Source organism: Pteropus alecto, unplaced genomic scaffold, assembly GCF_000325575.1.
Source record: "Pteropus alecto unplaced genomic scaffold, ASM32557v1 scaffold21, whole genome shotgun sequence".
Classification (NCBI taxonomy): Eukaryota; Metazoa; Chordata; class Mammalia; order Chiroptera; family Pteropodidae; genus Pteropus; species Pteropus alecto.
In genome coordinates this window covers 5,310,271-5,332,915 of record NW_006436282.1, presented here as the reverse complement: position 1 = coordinate 5,332,915, position 22,645 = coordinate 5,310,271, and the positions used below count along the sequence as shown (strand labels likewise).

The following is a 22,645-nucleotide window of genomic DNA, read 5'->3' as shown; positions in this document are numbered from 1 at the left end:
ATTTTACTTTTACCCTGACAAGGAACAAGTATTTGAAGTATGAACTTATAAAAGGGTATCAGCATTTGCAATAAAAAGTGAGGCTGGTCTGTAAAAAACACAAGGTATACACAATGGAGGATACTGAGATGAGTCTTTTACATCAAGCTAAGGATTCTGAACTTCAGAAATCTTTTCTTTCTTTTTTTAAAGAAAGCTTGTGCTTATAGCAATACAATGGCTAAATTAAAGGTAAGGGACTAATGGCAGGGGAAGCCACTTAAGAGGTGGTGGTTCCAACAGTCCAAGCAACAAGTAATAATTAAAACATGGAAGGGATAGAAAGAAGCCGCCAGATTCAGGAGATAATTCTGAAGAGACGGGACAAGATATGGTAATCATCAGGTGGGAGAAACAAGGGAAGAGGAAAAGTCAGTTATGCTGGCAGGAAATAAGAACCCAACCCAATGATGCTCTGGGTTTGAAGTCTTAACCAAAGCTGTGCTCCATAGTGTCAATTAGCAAATAAACCATTCAATTCCATTTCTGTACCAAGTCTCCATCATTAAACTTAAATCACTCAATACTCCTATCTTGATAAACTATATTTCTATATACTTCTACATAGAAGTACATACTTCTATACACATCTTCTTACATATGAATAATTAAAACACATGACCCAAATTTTGAATTATATAGGATAAAATTCAAATAATTTGTTTTTACCTCGTAGTTTAGAAAAACACACTACGTCATTTTTTCATGTTAAACTTGGGGAATTGATATATTCTACTCTGTAAAATAAAAGCTGAATACACTTTAAAACTTTTTATACAGATGGGAACAAAACCAGCAAGTAGGCAAAGATCCTAAGAAAAACACCTGAAGTTATAATAATATTTTTAAATATGTGGATATATAAACTTACAGAATGTAAGGATCATGTCTGTTTTAATTTGCATACATAGGTACCACCTATGAGAACACCCACTCCAGTCAGTAGAAATGCATAATCCACAGCACTAATCATAACAACACTTTTCAATTTTTCAACTTTGAATTTAAATATTAACATAATCTCCTGCTCAATAATCACAAAGCCAACTCCAGCAGAAAAAAATTATTATATATTTAAGAAAATTAAACTTCACACATGTGGACTGTCATCCTAAACTGTTAGATGATTCAGAAAAAGAAATTTATATTTAAACTGATTAATTTGCTTCTCCAAACCCAACCAACAAACTCATTTTTTACCAAATAACCCTGAAATAAACTGTTTGATCAAAGAATTCAGCATTTAAGACATGTCTCCAGGAAGAAAACATAATTGTATTATAAATAGTAAATTTCCCAATAATCACAACAAAGATGTTCAGAATTATATCTAATTAGATGTTTACCAGTTTTATCTTATAAGATAACCAAATCCTTATGTCAGTACCACTCAGCATATTAAAATTATTTAAAGAACTATGAAAAGATGACCATGAATCCCAACTCTATATGGAAAAATCATCAGGAGCAGGTGATTGCTGAGAGGAATGTGAACTTGAAGGGCCTCTCTTACATGCATATGTGCGTGTGCACACATATACATACACATCCACCCATAATGTCTAGTTTTTAGGAATAAACAGGATTAGCTGACCAATTAATTTCTTGGTACTTAAACATATACAGAAACTTTTAAGTTAAAACTGGCTTGTAGGAATATACAATTATAAATAAAATCATAATCCATAGCACTAATCATATTTCTAGTCTAATTAATTAGCCTTACTTATTGCTTTGTCCTCCTGATGTTAACAACAGAAGATTCTGTGAAAGTTTTTCATGAGGGATGAAGTACTTCCTCATGATACTGATTAGAAACAGTTTGCTAGGAAATAATAACTGAAGTAATAACTTCTTCATGTAAGGACAAAATATTCCAGAAAAGCGTTGGAATATTTATCTAATTTACAAGTATACCTTTCCACAGAGAAATGTGAGAAATAAAATCATTACTACACAAGAGTCATTTCTTTTATAGGGGTTGGTTCAATACCAAATTTCTTAGAATCTTTAAACTCAGATTAGAAAGGGAAAGGAAAAGATCTATTCATGTTCATTTGTACAATTTGACATTAGTTAATTCTGCTAAATGTCAGTAAAACATTTTATGCAGCAATAATAAATTACACTATTCAGTAATGTGTTTTTACAACCTCAGATGAACCTCAGCCTTGTGTAACTGACTTCCTAAAAAGTTTGTGTAAATAACACTTTGGTAAATTGAATAATTTTACTTGCACATAAGTTATACATTCTCTAAAGCAAATAACTACTCCAAACTCTGCTCTACGGTTTAAATTTTTTACATTATAATGAAGCACAAATTATTATGTAATTTACATTCTCCTTTCTTGGCACTTAGAATAATCATGATCTTTACAACATCCTACAAAAGCATTCAAATTTTTAATTGAAAAAGTCCACCAAATTTTGAGCATAATGGTTTAAGTTTCTTCTAACAGCTTTAGAAGCCGATTCCATGGAGCCTCACTAGACCAAATTCAGTTAGCAGAACTCTAATGCAACTTAGAAACTCACTCTGTAGAAGTGCATTTTCCATCTTTCAAAATATGACTGTTCTGACATCACCCGTTTTTGTCCCGCCTATTTCTACCAGGTAGAACACCTAGCTCCTACTTTGTGTGAAGATCTAAATCAGTACTTTTCCAAGCTTACACATAACTAGTAAATGACAGGCCCTAAATAAAAATAAGTCATCAGTTACCTATACCATTAGGGATTTGAAAAAACAGGCAACACAAGTATAATTTATTAATTTTCACTTTTGTCAGATATTTATATGACTGCATGCCAAAATCATCACTTTCAGTGATTTGAACCCAGATACATAAATAGCTACAACAGAAATCTCTATATAAATTCTATGTTAGGATTTAACAAATATTCTCTGCAGGGTCTTTTCTCAGCACCAATCACCATGCTGGATGGTGGAATGCTAAAAATGACAAGGTGCTACTTGAAGTATACCCATCCACCAAAATTATCTTAAATACAATACAGAAACATTAAAATGAGTTAAGATGAAAAAGCATAGCTAAACTATTAAAGCCTCTAGAATTGCTATATTAACTATGGGAACACAGTGAGTCTAATCAAAGATTCAGCTGCTATACTAGATATTTACTTTCTTTTACGTTTTGAGGCACTTAATTCAAGAAGGAAAGATTTTAAAGTGAACAAAACAAATATTAACAATAATTTATTTCATTACTTTTCCTATGCTTTCCTATTTTCTAAAATTTCTACATGCAATTTCAGTTGGTTTATTATATGGTTATATTCAGGGGCTATAAGCTTTCCTTCAATGAAAGCAAAAAAAAAAATAATAATAATAACCCAAAAAATGATTCACTTAACATCTGTTTTACCATGAGATTGCATGTAACACTTATTCCATTAAACAGGAATATCTGTATAAAGAAGTTGTTTTTTGACCACATGGTTTAATACAAAGTAGAATAAGACAATTGTCCTAAAGATCAACACAACTGAATAGTACTACTACTAAAGGCTATAATGCTAATGATTCTTTAAGGTAAAAACTATAAATAGAAAAACTGAGAACAAGTAAACTCTGAGTTTAATAAAAACTGAGAACAAGTAAACTCTGAGTTTAATAAAGACAAGTTATTGTGCATTCAACCAATGTATCGAGTGAATGGTAATACAAGATGTGAAAAGCTTATTTTCCATCTAGCTCAGTAAAAGCAGATACTTAGTCAAAGCCAAGTCCTACACATTTCAATAGCCACACAGGGCACCGCTGTCCAGGTATTACTATATGTTATTACTTCATATTACTACATTTCTACACAAGAAGCCATAACCAATAAAAAAAGTTCAGAATTCTGAAAGGGTGTGTATGTGTGTGCACAGAGAAAATGCCAGTGAATCATCCTAAACCAAACTACAGCAGAATGTCATATATCCTGGCAGCAATGTAGCTTAGATCCAGATATATTATAGAAGTCACAGGATGAAGTTCTCCTAAGTTTTTATCTAATGGAAGAAAAACACATATAAACAGAGTGTGTGGTATTCAAAAAGAATACCAAAAATCTAACTTAGGAAGGTAAGCATAGGAAAATAACAATTCATATATGAAATCTAAAACTCAGAGAAAATAGTGGGTCGAATTCTTGGCAGACTTTAAATGAACTGACCTTGTTGAGAAATACAAACGTGAGCACACCAATTGCACCTAGAGTGTGTATCTGTAAGGGTTAAACAGAGTTCCTCAGACATAGCAGGGATTCAATAAACATTTATTGTGTGAAAGAGGTAATCCACTAGTTTTACTCACCAACATACTGCCAACAACTAGTATAATACCTGAAACAAACATTTCTTTAATGAATGAACAGTTATCATTGAAATACATTAAAGCTACACTAGCCAAAAAGACAAAAGAGTGAAAAAATGCAATCAACTAAACCAGGTGATTTTTATTAATGGGTCACTTTGTCATGTAAAGAACAGAATTTTAAAATAAGTTTTGTAATGCCATCTGATCAAAATATTGAAGAACATTGTATCTTTTTCAAAAACCTTATTTCTGAGCATAATCCAACTCCCTAATTTTATAATACTAATGAAACTGCATTTAGCCATGTTTGTTAACCCGTTAAGTACTAGGCACTTAAATAATTTGACTTTAAGCAGGAAAAGGACAGTTGATTCTTTTCAGGGTGATGCATCAGATTACCTCAAAAATACTTAAGGAAAAAAACGACACTGTCACATAACTCAAAGATATTATGAATGTATTTTGTTTACAGATTACCAGCTAATACATAAACAAATCTATACCTCACTATGATCTCTCTGTAACTTCTCTTTGTACTGTGATCACTTCACAGGTTTACGTGAAAATAGTAAAGTTGTTTTTTTTTTTTTTTTTTTTTTATGGGTAGACCGGATATGTAACCCTGAGCAACTAAGCCCTACTAGTTTTTATTATCTTCTAAGATATAAATGTTATGATATAAATGATATAATTCAACTTATAAACTGATAGACAACTAGTTTTTATTATCTTCTAAGATGTTATAAGATATAAATGATATCATTCAACTTATAAACTGACACAGTCAACTAGAAAATAAAATTATAGAAGAAATGTCATGAGAAACTTCATCCATCACATTAACTCTATACTTCTAATATCTTAACAATACTATTTCTAATGTTACTTATGAAAGGACTCATGCTCCACACTACTAAAGAGAGCTTACAGCAAGCACATGTGACAGTGAAAAAAAATGCCAAAACACCCTGGGAGAAATTATTAAAATGGAGATCAAAATATCTTTTCTACATCACATCAGCAAACGAAGAAAAATTGAAGAAGCCCAACCTGCCATAAATTGAGAAGATAGTGCACCTGGCTGCTTTGCCATGACAGTTATATATAAACAGATACTATTTTGAATGCTGCTAAAATATCAAAGGATACTAAAGGTAAAGAATCAATGTTAAGGTTGAATGGAGCCTTATCATGCTTTATTTTAAGTGAAAAGCCTGTACTGTAAAACATGAAAATACATAAAACCTTACTCTACCCAGATTTTATGTGAAAGGCAGATTTAAAAAATTAATTCTAAATTGTTTTAACAAAGTGGTAGGTCCTTTAAGGACCAAGGGAAAGGCCTATTAATGCATAAGGTTTTGAAGGGTCATGACATTCTTATATGCATACCTGAGGCCTCTCGGAATACTTGCAGCTATTTTAGGTTCTGCAGACCCTAGAGTCTAGTCCCATTTAGCTTTTTCTTTATGCAACCCTCCAAAGCTATTTTTGGCCTTTCCATGACTTAACTTTATAAGCAATGGGATATCCCACTGTACATGCTTTCCTACTCCATAATCAACTGGGTTCCAAAAGTAACTTTCAGCTAACTTAAGTCGGAACTTAGAGAGTTAAATGACCTTCTGGGCCCTCTGTGTATGCTGCCTGACCTTGGGCAAATTACTTCTCAAGATGTCATTTCCACATCTGTGAGGAGAGGTTATAAAAGTACTCTATATTGGGTCCCAATGAAGACCAGAGGCTGACATAAAAGCTTGATAAATGGTAACTAACTTTATTTAAAAGCATCTATACAATTGTTACCAAAACAATATAGTACTAGCATAAAAACAGACGTGTAGGCCAATGGAACAGAAGAGAGCACCCAGAAATAAACCCATGCATATACGTTCAACTAATTTTTGACAAGGGTGTCAAGAATACACAATGAGAAAAGGACAGTCTCTTCAATAAGTGGTGCCAGGAAAACTAGATAGATATCTAGATGCAAAAGAATGAAACTAAACCCCTTACCTTATGTCATACACATAATTAACTCGAAATGGATTAAAGAATTAAATATAAGACTTGAAAAAGTAAAACTACTGCAAGAAAGTATAGGGAAAAAGCTCCTTGATATCAGTCTTGGCAGTGACATTTTTGATACAATAGCAAAAGCACAAGAACAAAAGCAAAAATAAGTGGATTACATCAAACAACAACAAAATGCTGCACAGCAAAAGAAACAATTGACAAAATGGAAAGGTAAGTTCTGGAATGGGAGAAAATATCTGCAAACCATACATCTGATAAGGGATTGATATCCAAAAAATATAAGAAACTCATAAAGCTCAATAGCAAAACCAAATAACCCAATTAAAAATGGCAACATATCTGAATAGCCATTTTTTCCTCAAAGAAGACATATAAATGGCCAACAAGTATATGAAAAGGTGCTCAGAATTACTAATCATCAAGAGAATGCAAAACCACAATGAGATAACATCTCACACCTATCAGAATGGCCATTACCAAAAAGACAACATATGTGTTGGTGAGGATGTGGAGAAAAAGTAACCCTGCACAAAGTTGATGGGAATATAAATTGCTGGAAAAATAAAACGGTATGGAGGTTCCTCAGAAACTTAAAAATAGAACTACCATATGATCCAGCAATCCCACTTCTGAGTACATAAACAAAGGAACAGAAATCAGTATACTGAAGAGATATATGCACCCCCAAGTTCACTGCAGCTTATCAACAGCCAAGATAAGTGTCCACTGACAGAGAAATGGATAAAGAAAATGTGGTATACAAAATACAATGAAATATTATACAGCCTTTAAAAAGGAAATCCTGCCACTGGCAACAACGTAGGTGAACTTGGAAGACATTGTGCTAAGTGAAATAAGCCAAAGAAAGCAAATACTATATGTTCTCCTTTATATGTAGAATCTAAAGTTGAATTCATAGGAGAGAGCAGAATAGTGGTTGCCGGGCGAGGGAAATGGGGAACTGTTAGTCAAAGAGTATAAACTTTTGATTATGAGTAATTTGCTAAGAGTAGACTTTAAGTATTCTCATCACACATAAAAAAGGCAACTGTGTGAAGTGACTGATGTGTTCATTAGCTTGATTGTGGTAATCATTTCACAGTTTATACTTATATCAAATCATCACACCGTATATCTTAAATACATACAATTTTTATTTGTCAATTATACCTCAGTAAAGCTGGGGGAGAAATGTCAAAAATTTTTTCCAGTTTAATAAATTTCGTTTTCTTTTCAATAGCACAATTTTCTCCATACCCAACCAAAATCTTAAGAAAACTATTTTGCTCATCTTAAAGACAGAGAAAAAAAGATGCAAAGAGTTAGTGACTTGACATAAGTCGATTGGTAAAACTGGAAACAGAACCCAGGTCTCTTGACACAAAATCTATTGTTTTCTAGTATACCTTTTTTCCCCAAGGCTCTGTTATGGAACCATTTGTGAAATAATTTCTTTGATCTTTTACTTGATAATATATTCTGGAAGAAAAGAGACAGGTTATTCTACCAAGGAATAATGTAACCCCACATTGCTTCATTCCACTTTCCTTAGAAAAAAGACAATCCCCAAAAGCAAATGTATAGAATCAGTTATAGGGTAACTCCAGTTATCAGTCAATGCTCAATCTTATATTCGATACTATCTATAGTGATCATTTTATTAGGTATATAATAAGTACTAATAAAGCTAATTAAGCCACAAAGTTCATTTATGTCATTTGTTCTGCCTAAGAAAATGACTGTATAATAATTTTAGAAAATGTTTCATCAAATAATTTTCTAGTAATGTAAAAGTTAAAATTAGCTATACAGACTATTCAGAAAAGTTCTCCCTGTGGTCATAACTGGCTAAAATAAGGAGCTATTACTATCAGTGGTTGTTAAGTATTTGATCTTTAGAAAGGCAGCAAGTAGCAGTTTTTGCCTTCTTGCTATGAAAAACATTCAGATGTTTCGTGGATTTCTTAATTCTAATAACTGGAAAACAATTCTGGACACTAAACCTTGCCACACAACAATGGATTTCACTAGTTTCTTTGACACATCCTTATTTCTGGTAAGCCATCAAGGTGCACCAACATACAGAATTCAAACCTACAAATTCAGTGATAACTGTTAGCTCTTGGAAGGGCTGAATTAACCCAGCACCAGTTGCTGGGATGATCATTTGAGACCAGTGTTTCTGCTTAGTGATTCCTGAATCACTCATCAGTCAACCGCCATATATAACTATCTTTTAATATTCATGGAGAAAAGTACTTCTGCTCACTGTAACATGATTCAAGAACAGCATCGATTCTAGATGTAAGGAGGGCCAGGCACAATTAAGTTCATATTCTCGAGTCTTCAGGAAAAGGGTTTTTCTTTTGCTCATGGGCGCACACATTCTCTTCTCGTGCATGCTCTCACACATACACTCTCATACTTTTATGTGACGAATGGAGAAATATGACCAACCCATCAATATTCTATTTCAGTTATATTCAACATCTTAGGTCTAACATTTTCATACATTCTGAAAAAGTCAAAGTATATTCCAGCATTGTGTAGTAATGCTGTGGAAACAATAGAAACATCTATTTTTAATAATTTTTTTTAGCTCAGAAATCATGGCCGATCACCAAAATCAGTCTTTTTGAACTGGAAACAACAGGATAGATAATCTTGCAGAATGTGGAATGAACAGTGGACCTGAAATCAGATTTGCATTTCAAATCCACTTTCCTGATGAATGCAAGTATACACTACCCTTTACATAGTAAATACTCAAATGTTTTCTTTCCATCTATAACCAGATATACAACATAATACATAGGAAGTTACTGAGGTATTCGTGAACTTGCCCCCCCCACCCCCGTATTTGCCTCCATAGCAGTCACTTGAAGTAAACAACACTGCTTAAAGGTTATCTGCCATGTTTGTCCCTACTAAAATAAAATACTAGAAAAGTATTTTTACACAATTCGTTTACAGTGTAAGTAAAATCCTTATTTTCTTTGTAGTCACTACTAATCCATTATAAATGTCTGTAGAATAAATGCACATCTTATTCTTCTAGAATCAGATGGGTGGAATCATGGTCAGTTCCAGGGGGTCCACATAAGGGGCAGGAAGAAAGAGAGGGGGCTTCTGGCTCTTCTACATCAATAGATGAGGAGGGTTCTCTCTTTCCTCCACTTACTTTTGGCAAACCCAGTTTGAGGCCATCATCGGATAAGCTCAACCTGAGCCCTTCTACATCAATAGATGAGGAGGGTTCTCTCTTTCCTCCACTTACTTTTGGCAAACCCAGTTTGAGGCCATCATCAGATAAGCTCAACCTCTTGTTAAAATAAGCAACATATAGGACAGAAACAGAATGAGTGATTTGGTTTCTTTGAAATTTAATAAGAGAACAAAATTATATATTGAAAACAAAAGGCAACAGGGCCAGGCACAGACCCAGGACAGGTGCTGTGGAAAAGCCTATCTTGGTGGTGTCTGGGAATTTTAAGCTCTGAAGAAAAGACTGAATTAAAATTAAGAATAACAAAGTCATTAGTATATACTCTTCAACAGATTATTAACTATGTGTGAAAGTTTTGATAAAACAGGCTTTAAAATTTTCTTTACTAATTTAAGAAAAACTATTAGCTACTGGTGAACACCACCATTTATTTCCATTCCTATTCATTGATATGGAGACCAATTATTCCTTTGTTTTCTAATTAACATTTAGTCCACGTTATCACAAATAAAATAAAAATCACAAGGATGACATTACTTTTCAACATTTCTCCAATGTATAAATCTAATTTGCATTAAACCCCTGATGAAATGTATACTATAGTAAATGAAATGTCCTTCTGTAAAAAGTATTTATTGTAAATAACGGAATCGTTTTAGTTCAATATAAACACACAAAACTTTATATACAGCTAGGTGCTTTTACATACCTTAGGTATATGACATTCAATATGTTTAGAGTAACAGTTATTTGAGAGGTATATAATCTTTGAACATGAAACAATAGTTTAAGAATATATAAGCTATAAATTAACTTATCTATTTGGCTATTCACCCACTGATCTAGAAACTTTATGCACCATAATTGGTAAGAAAAATTACATTAATAATGAATGTTGTTGATACTGAGTGTAGTTCTCAAAGGCTGACAAACTTTCCCCCAAAAAAACAGTATTTGAAACCTGCCACTCTAGGAAAAAAAAGAAGCCAAAACTTGAACTATTTTCACTCTAGTACAAGAAAGCTTTAAAACAAGTTCCTCTAAGCACTCTAAGAAAATTAATCTTAAGGCAGGGACAGGGAGAGGACCTTAATTCCCAAGAATAGCCACCTGAAAAGTAACTTTATAGGAAGAGAATGTATCTTTTTAAAAGAGAAAATGTAATTAAGAATGTTGGCATTCCACAAACTGAGCACAGCATAAAATGACTCAAAAAGGGATATTTAATGAAGTGATAAAAAACTGAAAGCAAATTAATTGATTAAAACACACAGACACATGCACATTGCATGCAGTCATTCAACGTTATATGCTGGCTGGCTTTTTTCTTTACCTTCTTAATGTATTAAACAATAAGGCTCTCAAGGTACTCATGAAAAAGTCTAATCAAATTTCTCTCTAGAGTTAGTAATCTTTTAGAATATTGGGTCTAAATATTTGTTACATTAAATCAGAAATCAACGCATACTATTTTACATAGCAGGAACTATATAAATTACGATTCCATGTTTTTAATTAGATTTGGTACGCTTCAAAATAAGCAGTGTTCTCCCTCCAGAGTATTCTAATACAACTATTTTTATATCTTTTGAATTTATAATTCATTCTAATGCTCAATCTTTACAACAAAACTACCAGAGGATTTGCAATTGCTGCTTACTATCTTACACAGTAAAAATTGTATTTGTTCTGTTTTAAAATCCATAGATTTTGTTGTATGAGATTTCAAAAAGGAGCAACTTCATTTTATTTTGGTTGTCATTTATCATTTTAGCTTAAAGATCATTAATTTTAACACTAACATCCTGCTATATCCTCATTTGAGTTGTTTTATTTATCTCAAAGGTACATTTTATGTATTAACATTACAAAAAATAACTATTTGCATAATACTTTATGATTTTACATCTATTACAAACACATCACAGGGAGCCTGAGGATGCATTCAGCAGCTTGTCATTCACAACTTCAAGACCCTTCAAAACCTAACAAGGGGGAGAATGACATTTTGCTAATGGCAGAAGTAAAGAAATGAATATAAAAAACCTCCAAGTTTAAAAAAAAAAATTAAAATACAAAGAAAAATATGATCCATATGCATAAACAATATAGTTTCAATCTGTAAAACTCCAGGTCCTCTCCACTGAAGATGTTCAGAGATTTATGTATCTCTATTATGATACCCATTTAAATTATCTGAAACTGTGCTACAAAATAAAGGAAATTACCATCTTCTTGCTGGATTTTATAAATTAATATCGTATTATTTGATAGCATCTAAAGAATTCAGCTTTTCCTCAACCTTCTGAAATAATATGAGTACCATTTCTTTATTACTTTTAGCTTTAACCCTGTAAATATGCATATTAATGTTTAAGAGGGAGATAATAATGATTTAATAAACATGCTTAGAAATTATTTTGTTTCATAATTTCTTTTTGGTAAAACACTTCCAAAGAAAACTGTCGAAAGCTTCTGTATTTTCTTCCATAACCATCAGTCCAGATAAAAAATACTGAATGCTGTTATGTCATCTCTAGTCCAAATGCTCATAGCACTTAGCTTTTTGTAAACAATATGCCTCTACACTAAATACACATCCCTCAAGCCACCAGCTACTTAACATTTTTAATGTAGTTTCATATGCAGCATAACACTATCTTAAACACACACACACACACACACACACACACGACTGTGCAGAAAAGGAAGGTGGAGAGCAAGAAATGGAGCACGTTGTTGTTTTTCATTCATGCAGTATAGTGATGTCAGTGTCTGCAGCAGCAGAGGCAGCGGCAGGAGTCTTGACCTGTGGAGACTAAAATCCACTGAAGTCAGAACCTTGCAGAATTCAAGAGACTGAATAGATTATCATTTGAAAAATTGTTCAACTGTTCATAGTATGAATTTTAAATGACTGACTAAACAGAACAGAATAGTTCTATAGTTTTAATTTGGGTAGGTCTCTAGCAGGGCGGGATGTGAAGTAACATAAAGGTAATATGGTCAGGCAACTGGGGTCAAGAGTCTGCATTCAAAATCACTTCAATGTAAGAAACTGACAAAACCACCTGGTGTTAAAGACAGCAGAAAGGCCTCCTCCATTCCCAGTACAAGCTCTCTGATGATGCAAATCTGTTTACCGCACCACCAGACTCAGAAAAGTGTTTTCATCATGATTGCATTAAAATTGCATTAAATTTAGATGTGCGATGCTATAACAAAGAGAACAGTTTAAACCTGATCACAAATTTCATTAAAACTACTTGATGATGGACATGTAATTCCTAAGCAATTAAGGCTCTTGAAGGATGCAGAAAAACAAGTTGTACTATCATCTGTTGTAAGATGCTAGTGTTTATCAACAAAAGAGGAGGTACTAGATGGCCATTATATTGTTGTAGCAATTGCCGAAACTACTCTTACTCTGCCCACAAAACCCTGTGTACACAATCTGCCTGCAATGCTTACTTCACGGCGCATATATTAGTCCCTAAAGGAAAATCCCAAAACTCAATCTACATACTGTTGATACTAAATCACTGAAAAATTTATGTCAGTGCTGCCTTCTTTTCGTTGTTACCTCTCATTTCATATAGCTCAAGAAAATGTGCAAGGGAGTTGCATATGGCATTAATCTGTTAGAAAATGGTGGCCTTTTCTATAAAATACAGCCAAAGATGTGTGTTCAGTGGTGGTCATTATTAGGGCGATCACGTTGTTTTCATTCATTCATTCAGGATTTGCTGGAGGATGTCAGTTTCTGCAGCAGCTGGCTTGACCTGGGGGAGGAGTGGGGGAACAAATTCCTCCTGGTGCATACAGATTACTGGATGTATTTCTTGGTGTTCATGTACACATACCACTGCACTACAGTCTACCTTGCCTCACCATCAAGTGGTCTGAAAACAAATGCCTTAGCAACATGCCAATTACAGGTCAGAAATATTAAAACAAAAACACCAAGACTGTAATCTATCATAACACAACAATTTTCTCCAAGTCTAAGACCTTCATCAAGAAAACTCCATTTAAAAAAATTCCACATACCACATAAACATTGTACAGAGCTCCACAGTGTTTCCCTTCCAAGCAGAGATTTTTCCACTCAGAATGATCTGTTCTCTCCACAGTGCAGCAGAAGCAGCGGCGGCAGCGGCAGCAGCAGCATCTGTAGCTCTAGCCTGGTATCTAATAATATTAGCTACTCCGCTCTCCCTTATGAGCTTTGAGCTTTAAGTCCCTGTTTTGGCTAATCTTCCTTTTCTCCCCAAGGACTCAACTAGATCATGCACTGTGTCCCTAGACATAAACAAAACCAAACCAAAACAGAAAACATTAAGGAAAGCTGTCAGCATCCACCAGCTCCCCATTACCTTTGACACTTAACAAAAAAGAAACTTGAGATCCTCTAAACAGCTGAATCGAACTGTTAAGTGTACTTAAAAATGGAAAAAGTGTGCACTTCACAAATAGTTCTGATACATATGACTATGTAAGTAGAAACGATAAAAAAAAAAAGCAAAACACTATACACTTGAATTGCACATCCAAAATTGTCCCCTCTACACACCCGAGAAGTATCCTTACATCGTAACTAATGTCACCACCCCTCCAAAAAAGGGGGGGAAAAAAAAAAGTATCCCGGTAGTCACAGGCATTAGGAACTTTGAAGGAAAGCACAAAGAGGCTGTAGAGATTACAACCACCACCTTATACGCTGCCGGAGAGTTAGTGTGCTTGTTTATTAAAGTGTTTCGCCCATCTCCTCCTTCCCCCGCTACAAACGGCAAACACATGAATGAGCTTATCAGCTCTTAAACTGAAAAACCTTTCCACGCAGGTGAGTGATGAAAGATAAAATCTGAGGGGCGGCAGAAGGGTCAAATAAAAGTTGCTGTGCAGTTCGCTCCTCCAAGCCCCGCAGCGACCGTAGGGGGTGGGGTGAGATTCCCAAAGCCACTTTCACACCTTCGATAATGCACTAGCAAAGAGAAGCCCGGAGAGGCTGAAGTTTCCGCGGAGGGCACCGTCGGGGAGACGCAGCCCGGGAGGACGGAAGGGTTGGGCTCGCTACCTCTGCACACAGGCGAGCCGGGGCTCCTTCTCTCAGGTGAGTTGCTCCTCCGGTGGCTCTCGGGGGTAACATGAAAAACACAAATGACCAATGAGGAAGAAACAAGTTCAAGAAACTTTAGTATAGTCAAGTATTGCAACAATACTAAAATGCTGAGATAACTCCGTCAATCCTCATGTGAAAACGTCTCCAAAATACCATGCTATAATGCAAGTAATTAAATAGTATTTTTATCATGCAAACCAAAGGATATTTCAAAAATCTAAACAGCATTTATATGATGCCTGCCATGTTACGAGCATTGTGCTAGATGCTTGACTAATGTTAACACACTTCTTATAATAATGCTGTAGTGGGTACTCTTGATATAATATCCATTTTCCACGTGAGGAAAGTGAGACACAGAGCATAATCACTTACCTAATGTCACACAAGCAGTGGCTGCATGAGGATTCCAACTTGGACCACCTGTCGCGAGTGTGTAAGGGGGAGGGGCGGGGGTATCGAGGAGGGGGAGGAGTCTGTCGGCTCCCCCTTCCCAACGCGCACCCCAGCCGCCTCGGCGAGGGGGGAGGGGGGAGGGGAAGCCTGCGAAAACAAACGTCTAACGGCCCCAACCGCCTGGTCGGGCTCCGTGTGGTGGTCACGGCCGGGACCGCGAGGAGCCCAGAGCCGCCGCCGCCCCGGGCATCGCGCTGACAGGGGAGAGGGGCAACCGTCCGGATCACGTAGCCCCGGGGGCCGCTCGCAGCCAGGCGGGGCTGCACGCGCGGGAGAACGCGGCAGCTGCAGGGAGGGCCGGGACTCCTGCTTCTGGGGACCGGTCAGGGAGTAAGGGCCTTGAGGTTTCTGGTTCTCCGCGGATCCCGCGCCACCGCCAACGCCACCGCCACCGCCGCCGCCTCTGCCCGCTTCTCACTCCAAACGGCAACTAATCCCCCACCGGCACCCAGCCCCCGGCACCGCCTCCCGGTGCTCGGGACCCGGCAGCTGCCGCAACGAGTATTCCCATTGGCTCCGCCGCTCTCCACCAGAATGCGAGTGATTGGTTCCAGGATAGGAGTGAGAGGAGTGCCTACCAATGAAAGTGGTGAGTCCTACTTTGGAGGCGGAGCGTGAGGGGTGGAAGAGTGAGGAGGGGGCTGAGCGCGTAGGGAGGGGCGTGAGAGTTGACAGCCCTCGAGGTGAGAGCGAGACTTTGATTGGGTTGGCTTAGGAAAGTGGGTCCCAGTGTGTGTGCGCGTGCCTCGGCACCCGCAGACACGCGCACGACCCGGTAAGCAGGTTGAGAGAGTTCCACCGTCCCGGGCCGATTGTACAATTTGAGACAGAGAACACTTAAAGCAAACTTTACCTTGCAAGTACACCTGTTCTGGTGGGGTGTTTTGGAGTTGGAACCAGATGAATCCATCCCTTCTCCTTCTAATTTTATTAATCTGAATTTTTGTGGCAAGTAGACTAATTGATCAAAAGAACTTTAGGCCATCAGAAGCAATGTCTGGAAACTGGATCGCGCGATGGGCTGATACTCTCACAGCCTAGCCTAACATTTGTAGTTATGCAGTAAGATGAGATGATCAGATCTTTTGTTCTGAGACCGTAACTCTGAATTGCAGGGGTGGTACATCATTACACCATCAGATATATTAATGGAGAGCACCCTGTTGCCTTTCCCCAAGGTAGATGGCCTCTTGGGAGAAATAATGCCCAACTTAATAATACCAATCCGCTGCGGTAAATTTAGTTTTTATTCTGCAGTGAAACGAAGAGATAGAAAGATTTTGGGTAACTATCAAAAAACCTAAGTTTACTGCACAGCAAACCAAGGGTTTAAACCTTAAATTAAGCAGAAACAATTAATTTAAGGGTCTACATTATTAATTTCTTTGAGATAAAAAAAAAAGAGAGAAGTGGGAAGTCACATTGGTCTACTCTTGTGTCACACTGACAAGCTTCCTCTGATTTCGGGTACTATGTGCAGGGATCAGTTTCACTTAGAAAAGCCATCCCTCTCTGCTTGCTTGAGCCCTCAGACCAGAAAGCATACTAGGTTCTGTAAAACGTGGATGAATCCCAATACAAATATTAAAATTACATCCAGTACTTCATACTATTAAGACAAGTGATAGTTCCTCACTTTGTCCCACACTAGAATAACTGACATCTAATGAACGTTCACCGTGCACCAGTAACTATTCTGAGAACTTTTATGTGTTAGCTCATTCTGTCCTTCTATAATCCACAAATAGATACTATTATTAGCCATACTGTGTTATCAGCTGAAGCAGAAAAAAGCTAAATGTCTTGCCTGAGATTACTCAGCTAGTAAGTGGGTAGCTAAGAATCTAACCCAGGTGGACTAACTCGAGGTTTTGAGTAAGCCCTCTGCTCTAGCACATCACAGTTTAAGGCTGTGGAATACATACTTGTAGAGTATTTACAACAGTCCATGAATCTCATCTGTGAGATAAGGCCCCTTTAGTTAAAAAAAAAAAATGTTTATAAGTGAAGACAGCCCACTATATATATATATTTTTTGCTTTCCAGAATAACATAGTGTAATTATAAATAGAAGAAAGACCTTGCTCTTTCAAACTTGGTATAATTGATCTATTGTGTTGTTTCTTCCATCTGAAATTAAAGATTCATTGTTAATTAGGAAATTGCATTTTTCCATGGGAAAGAAGAATGATAAATGGCTTGCTTCTTTCCAATGACTTTTTCAGCTTATGAACAAGAATTTTGACAGATTAAAATATGGAAAGGTAAAAAAAAAATGCTGGTAAATTTCTAAGTTGTTGATTTGATTACATTATTGTTTCATTATAGAAATATCATCTCTGGACATTTTTATATAAATATAAATATGGAACAACCTGAACACATTATGATAATTCTAAATTTATATCAAGCTACAGTCAGAGTGTTCAATACTTGATTTGGATTTAAAACAACATACCTGGCCATAGTTTAAAGGCTTTCTGTGTTTGTTCAAATCTACCATAGCCAACTTAAATCAAACATCTAAACTGAATCTAAATGACCAACATAGAACTGGTATGATGATAAAATATTATTTTCGGTTATTCATAAGTCACGATGACCCTATTTGGATATTCAGTTACCTTTGCTAAAGAAATCTTGGTTTTTCTCTTAAACCTTTATGCTCATAAAATAAGTACTGATCTTCACGTGTAAGGAATTTAGTTTCCAAACAAATCAAAGATAAGCTGAAATAAACTAAACCCACTGCTTTCAAATGTTCATCTATTGAGTTCTTAATAGTATTTTATTCTTATTAAGGATAGGAGTAGGCTCCAAGGTGACAACAGAAGGTTTAGGAAAATGTTTTCCTCAGTAAATCGGAAACCACTTAGATTAGAAGGAGGTAGGGGCTATGGGATAGATAGGCCCAGTGCAGACTATCTGTTTGTTGAATATAAGTGTAACAGTCTCTGGAAGTTCTACATAAGACTCAATGATAGCAATGACCTCTTTAATGTGTTGTCCTGACTAGACGAAGACAACATCAAAAGCACAATTTGGTGGCATAAGAAATACTTTTGTCTCAGTAGCCCTTTGTCTTATCTGTCTATGGGACAAGAATTCACCATTAGCTAATCTGAGGTAGAATTACATTATACTTCTTAGTTCATATATGATAATAGACTATATTTTAGGTTTAAATGAAAACTTGGAATCATTGGCTACATATGATTAATATGCAGCCTCATGTGGAGACAGAATGAAATGAGAATCATGGGGTCTACAGAGCTACCATAACCCTCTCTTCTGATTTCATCCAGGTTTGCCAGGCTGTTCATCCAAGGCCCATCCAAATCTAAGAGGCAGTCCAGGCTGTCAGTATTAACAATGAGGTCATGGCTGAGAGAGAACACTAAACAGATCTGCACTGATGTTCATCTTAAGCTTATTAAGCTCTCATGTAGGTGGAGTCTTTATAGCAACAACAAAAAAAGCCTTGCCTGAATTTTTGTCCCTGGCAGATGCTTACAGTAAAACTCCTTACTGCTTGTGACAGCCTACGTGCACCTTTGCACTAGGTGTTCCCTCTGCAAAAGTTCTTGACCCAGATATCCACAAGGCTTTCTCCCCGTTTCCATCAGGTCCTTTTCTCAGATGTCACCACCTTCATGATGACAGCTTTTCTGAAAACTCTTTTTAAAACTGCAAGGAACCACTATGTGTTCTCTACTCTCTAGCCCACTTTTTTTTTTTCCAGAGCACCTATCATCATGCAACCTATTATATTTTGTTCTCTCTGTGTAGAATATAAGAGCCATGAAAACAATACTTTCTATCTATTTTATAACTGCTAAATCTCCACAACAGTGCTTGGTACATGGTAGACAATATTTGCTCAATGTTGTTGAAAGAGTAGCAAATTCTAACAAGTGCTTGTTCCATGAACTAAAACTGTGCCTTTCGTCAGAAAAAAAAAAAAATAATGAGATAATAACAGGTATGTCTCTGTTGCAAAGGCATAGCCACAGAATAGAAAAATGTTCCATGTGGCTACTGTAAAACATACAGATTTTTGCATTGAGGCTCGCATTCAAAAAGAAAGCATTATATAAAAAAAATACATATTATAGGCAAAGTGAAAAATATTAGTTCTTGGAGGCTCAACAGAGGTTGAAAATGGAAAATGAAATTGGTAATGGAGGAAAGGCAGTTGAAATTTGCAGAAAAAAATAACCAACTGAAATTAACAGAGAAGGACAGTTGAGAAGGATCAGTTAGGGAGTGACATCTGCTGATTTTTAGTTAACTCTATCTTCTGTTAGGAACAGCTATTCTCAAGAGGCCTGTGTGAAGGAACTGAAAAAAAAAATTAAGTAGAAAAGAACATTTCATGTAAATAATAAAATTTTTGCTTTCTTTTCTCCCAGCTTTACTGAGGTATAACATATATAAGATTGTGTATGTTAAGGTAATGTAATGATTTGATATAGGTATATAATGCAAAATGACTAACAATAGAGTTAGCATATCTATCATTTCATATAGTTAAAATTTTTTTGTGTGGGGTAAAAATTCTTGAAACCTCTTAGCAACTTTCAGTGGTAGAACATAGTTCTGTTAACTAAAGTCATCATGATGTACATTGTCCCCAGAACTTATTCATCTTATAACTGAAAGTTTGTACCTTTTGACCACCTTTAGCCATTTCCCCGGTCTCCCCTTGTACCTGGCAACCACCAATCTCTTCTCTTTCTATGAGTTTGTTTTTTTTTAGATTACACTGTAAGTGAGATCATATAGTATTTGTCTTTCTTCATCTCACTTATTTCACTTAGTATGATGACTTCAAGATTCATCCACGTTATCACAAATGGCAAGATTTCTTTTTATGGCGGAATAATATTCCATTGTACATATTTAGCACATTTTCTTTGTCCATTTATCAATCAATCAACATTTAGGTTGTTTCCATTCTTGGCTATTATAAATAATGCTGCAGTGAACATGGGGATACAGATAGCTCTTCAAGATACTGATTTCATTTCCTTCAGATATATACCAGAAATGGAATTGGTAGTTATATTTTTAATTTTCTGAAGAACCTCCAATGTTGTTTTTTATAGTGGCTATACCAATTTACATACCCACCAAGGGTTACATTTTCCCCACATTCTCGACAGCATATGTTATGTCTTTTTGATAGCCATTCTAACAAGTGCAATGTGATATCTCATTATGGTTTTGATTTGCACTTCCCTGATGAGTAGTGATGTTGAGCATCTTTTCATGAAGCTGTTGACCATTTGAATGTCTTCTTTGGAAAAACTATTCAGATGCTTTGACAGTTTTTTAATTGAATTGTTTGGGTTTTGTTTTTGTTTTTGTTTTTTGCTATTGAGTTGTGTGAGTTCCTTATATATATTGGATATTAACCCTTTATCAAATATGTGGTTTGCAAATATTTCTCCCATTCTGTGAGCTGCTTTTCTTTTGCCATGCAGAAGGCTTTTTAGTTTGATGTAATTCCACTGGTTTATTTTTACTTTTGTTGCTTGTGTTGTGGGTCTCATATCCACAAAATCTTTGCTAAGATCAATATCAAAGAGCTTTCCCCTAAACTTTGTTTCTAAAAGAAGTTCGGAAGAGTCAATAGAAATAGAGGATATTTTATTTTTAACTGATAAATATTTAAAAAGTAAGTATGCAGTTATTTCTACAAGGATAGAAAACAGTGATGAGGATCACCAATTTTTTCAGGTTTCATCTCCACAGCAATTTGTACAGCCAGCTATGGTACAAGGGGCACATCCCCTGAGCTGATACATAAGTAGACTTTTATCATTAAACTAAAAGACCGTATTGTACAAAGCCAGCACATTCAGAGGCTAAAGACTTGGGGACCAAAGTGCTGTAAATATTCTAAATCTTTTCACGCTGTGATATTCCATTTGTTTTAGTTCCAAATGTGGTGTCAACAATACATGAGAGCAATAGCAGTCCTATGAAGAGGGTATGTGTGATTATCATAGCATTATTTTTTAAATGAGAGTTTAGACTGATTAAAATGTGTCATGGATAATTTCCTCCTATCTGACAGAATTTCACTTTTCACTACATAACTGTGTTGACGGACTGTTGTTAAGGTGCAGTCAACTCATCGGCAGTGCTTGACTAGAGAAGTTTCTTTTTATTAAACTTTTTGTAGCACACAGTTTTCAGAGTTCTACTCAGCATCTTATTGAAAAGGTCCATATTAATACATCTAATAGATCTATGTGAGAGTTTAATAGCAACAATACTAGCATCAGGCCTTAGAAATGCCTCATGATGTTATTTATTAAATGTCTTCTAAGTGCCAGACACTGTTGTGTACTCTGTAGGGCATACCGGTTTTCACACTTTTGTGAATTGTAGTCTATCAGAGGCAAAAAGATATGCCTACCAATGAAGGTAAAAATCATGTCTAAACATATGTTCCATAGAAGAGATGCAAACAAAGTAATATGAAAATGATAGAAGGGAAAGATAACTTTCAAGAAGAGGCTTCAGAAAGAAGGGAATGAAGAAGTCTTGTTTGGAATACACAAGATATATTAGGAGATGATCAAAAAGTCCATCTTGACTAATGGTTAATAGAAGATAAGTTTTGCTCTGTTGATGACAGGTCATAGAGGTTGCCAGGCAAGTTTCACACTTTATTGAATATGCAGTGAGACGCTGTTGAAGATTCTTGAGTGGATGGGGAAAACATGAGTGGAGCTGTGCTTTATGAAGATTAATGAAGAATAGTTTACAACTTGGATTGGAGAGTGCAAACTGGAAGGTGATTTATCAGACTTTGAGAATAGTCCACACGAGTTTAGGAAATGAGAGTTAGAGGAATGGCAGGCGACGCGGAGAAAAGACAGGAGGAAAAGATGCAAGGGATGCTCCTTCTCAGTTGATGGACCTTGAAAATAGGAGGTCAGGCAACTCTGAAGCTTCAGGCTTAAAGGCCTAAGGGAATAGTATGGTGGCTTTAACAGGAACAGGGCAGCTAAGACAAGGAGTAGGTTTGGGGAGAAGAAAATGCGTTCATCTATAAATAAAACAACTGGAGGATATCTAAGTGGAGGCAGGTTTTTATCCCCTTTGTTTTATTATGATATAATTGACATATAGCATGGTATATGTTTAAGGGATACAGCATAAAGACTTGACTGACATATGTTATAAAATGATTACCACAATAAGTTTAGTTAACATACCTCATCTCATATAGATACCAAAAAAAAAAAAAAAGAAAGAAAAAAGAAAAAGAAAAAAGAAAGTTTTGGAGATAGTTTTAAAATGATAGTGAAGTGGAGAAGAGCAGAGATATGGATTTGGGGGTTATCCATGTACACATGGTTGTTGAAGCCATGGGCAAAAATGAAGTTGGCAAAGGAGAAATGCATAGAAATAAAGGAAAAGA

At 35.8% G+C, this 22,645-nt stretch overlaps 1 protein-coding gene and 1 long non-coding RNA gene across 2 annotated transcripts in view; one reads left to right on the top strand and one right to left on the bottom strand.

Moving 5' to 3' along the window:
- The window catches only part of GLCCI1 (glucocorticoid induced 1), a 91,213-nt gene extending 76,447 nt beyond the window's left edge, over positions 1-14,766 (bottom strand). Inside the window, exon 1 of the mRNA XM_015589444.1 lies at positions 14,707-14,766. The gene's annotated coding sequence lies outside the window, so the exon portion shown is untranslated. The remainder of the gene's footprint in view (positions 1-14,706) is intronic.
- A 419-nt stretch (positions 14,767-15,185) lies between these two features.
- LOC112479725 overlaps positions 15,186-22,645 on the top strand; it is a 17,675-nt gene continuing 10,215 nt past the window's right edge. Inside the window, exon 1 of the long non-coding RNA XR_003046312.1 lies at positions 15,186-15,796. This is a non-coding gene — a long non-coding RNA (uncharacterized LOC112479725). The remainder of the gene's footprint in view (positions 15,797-22,645) is intronic.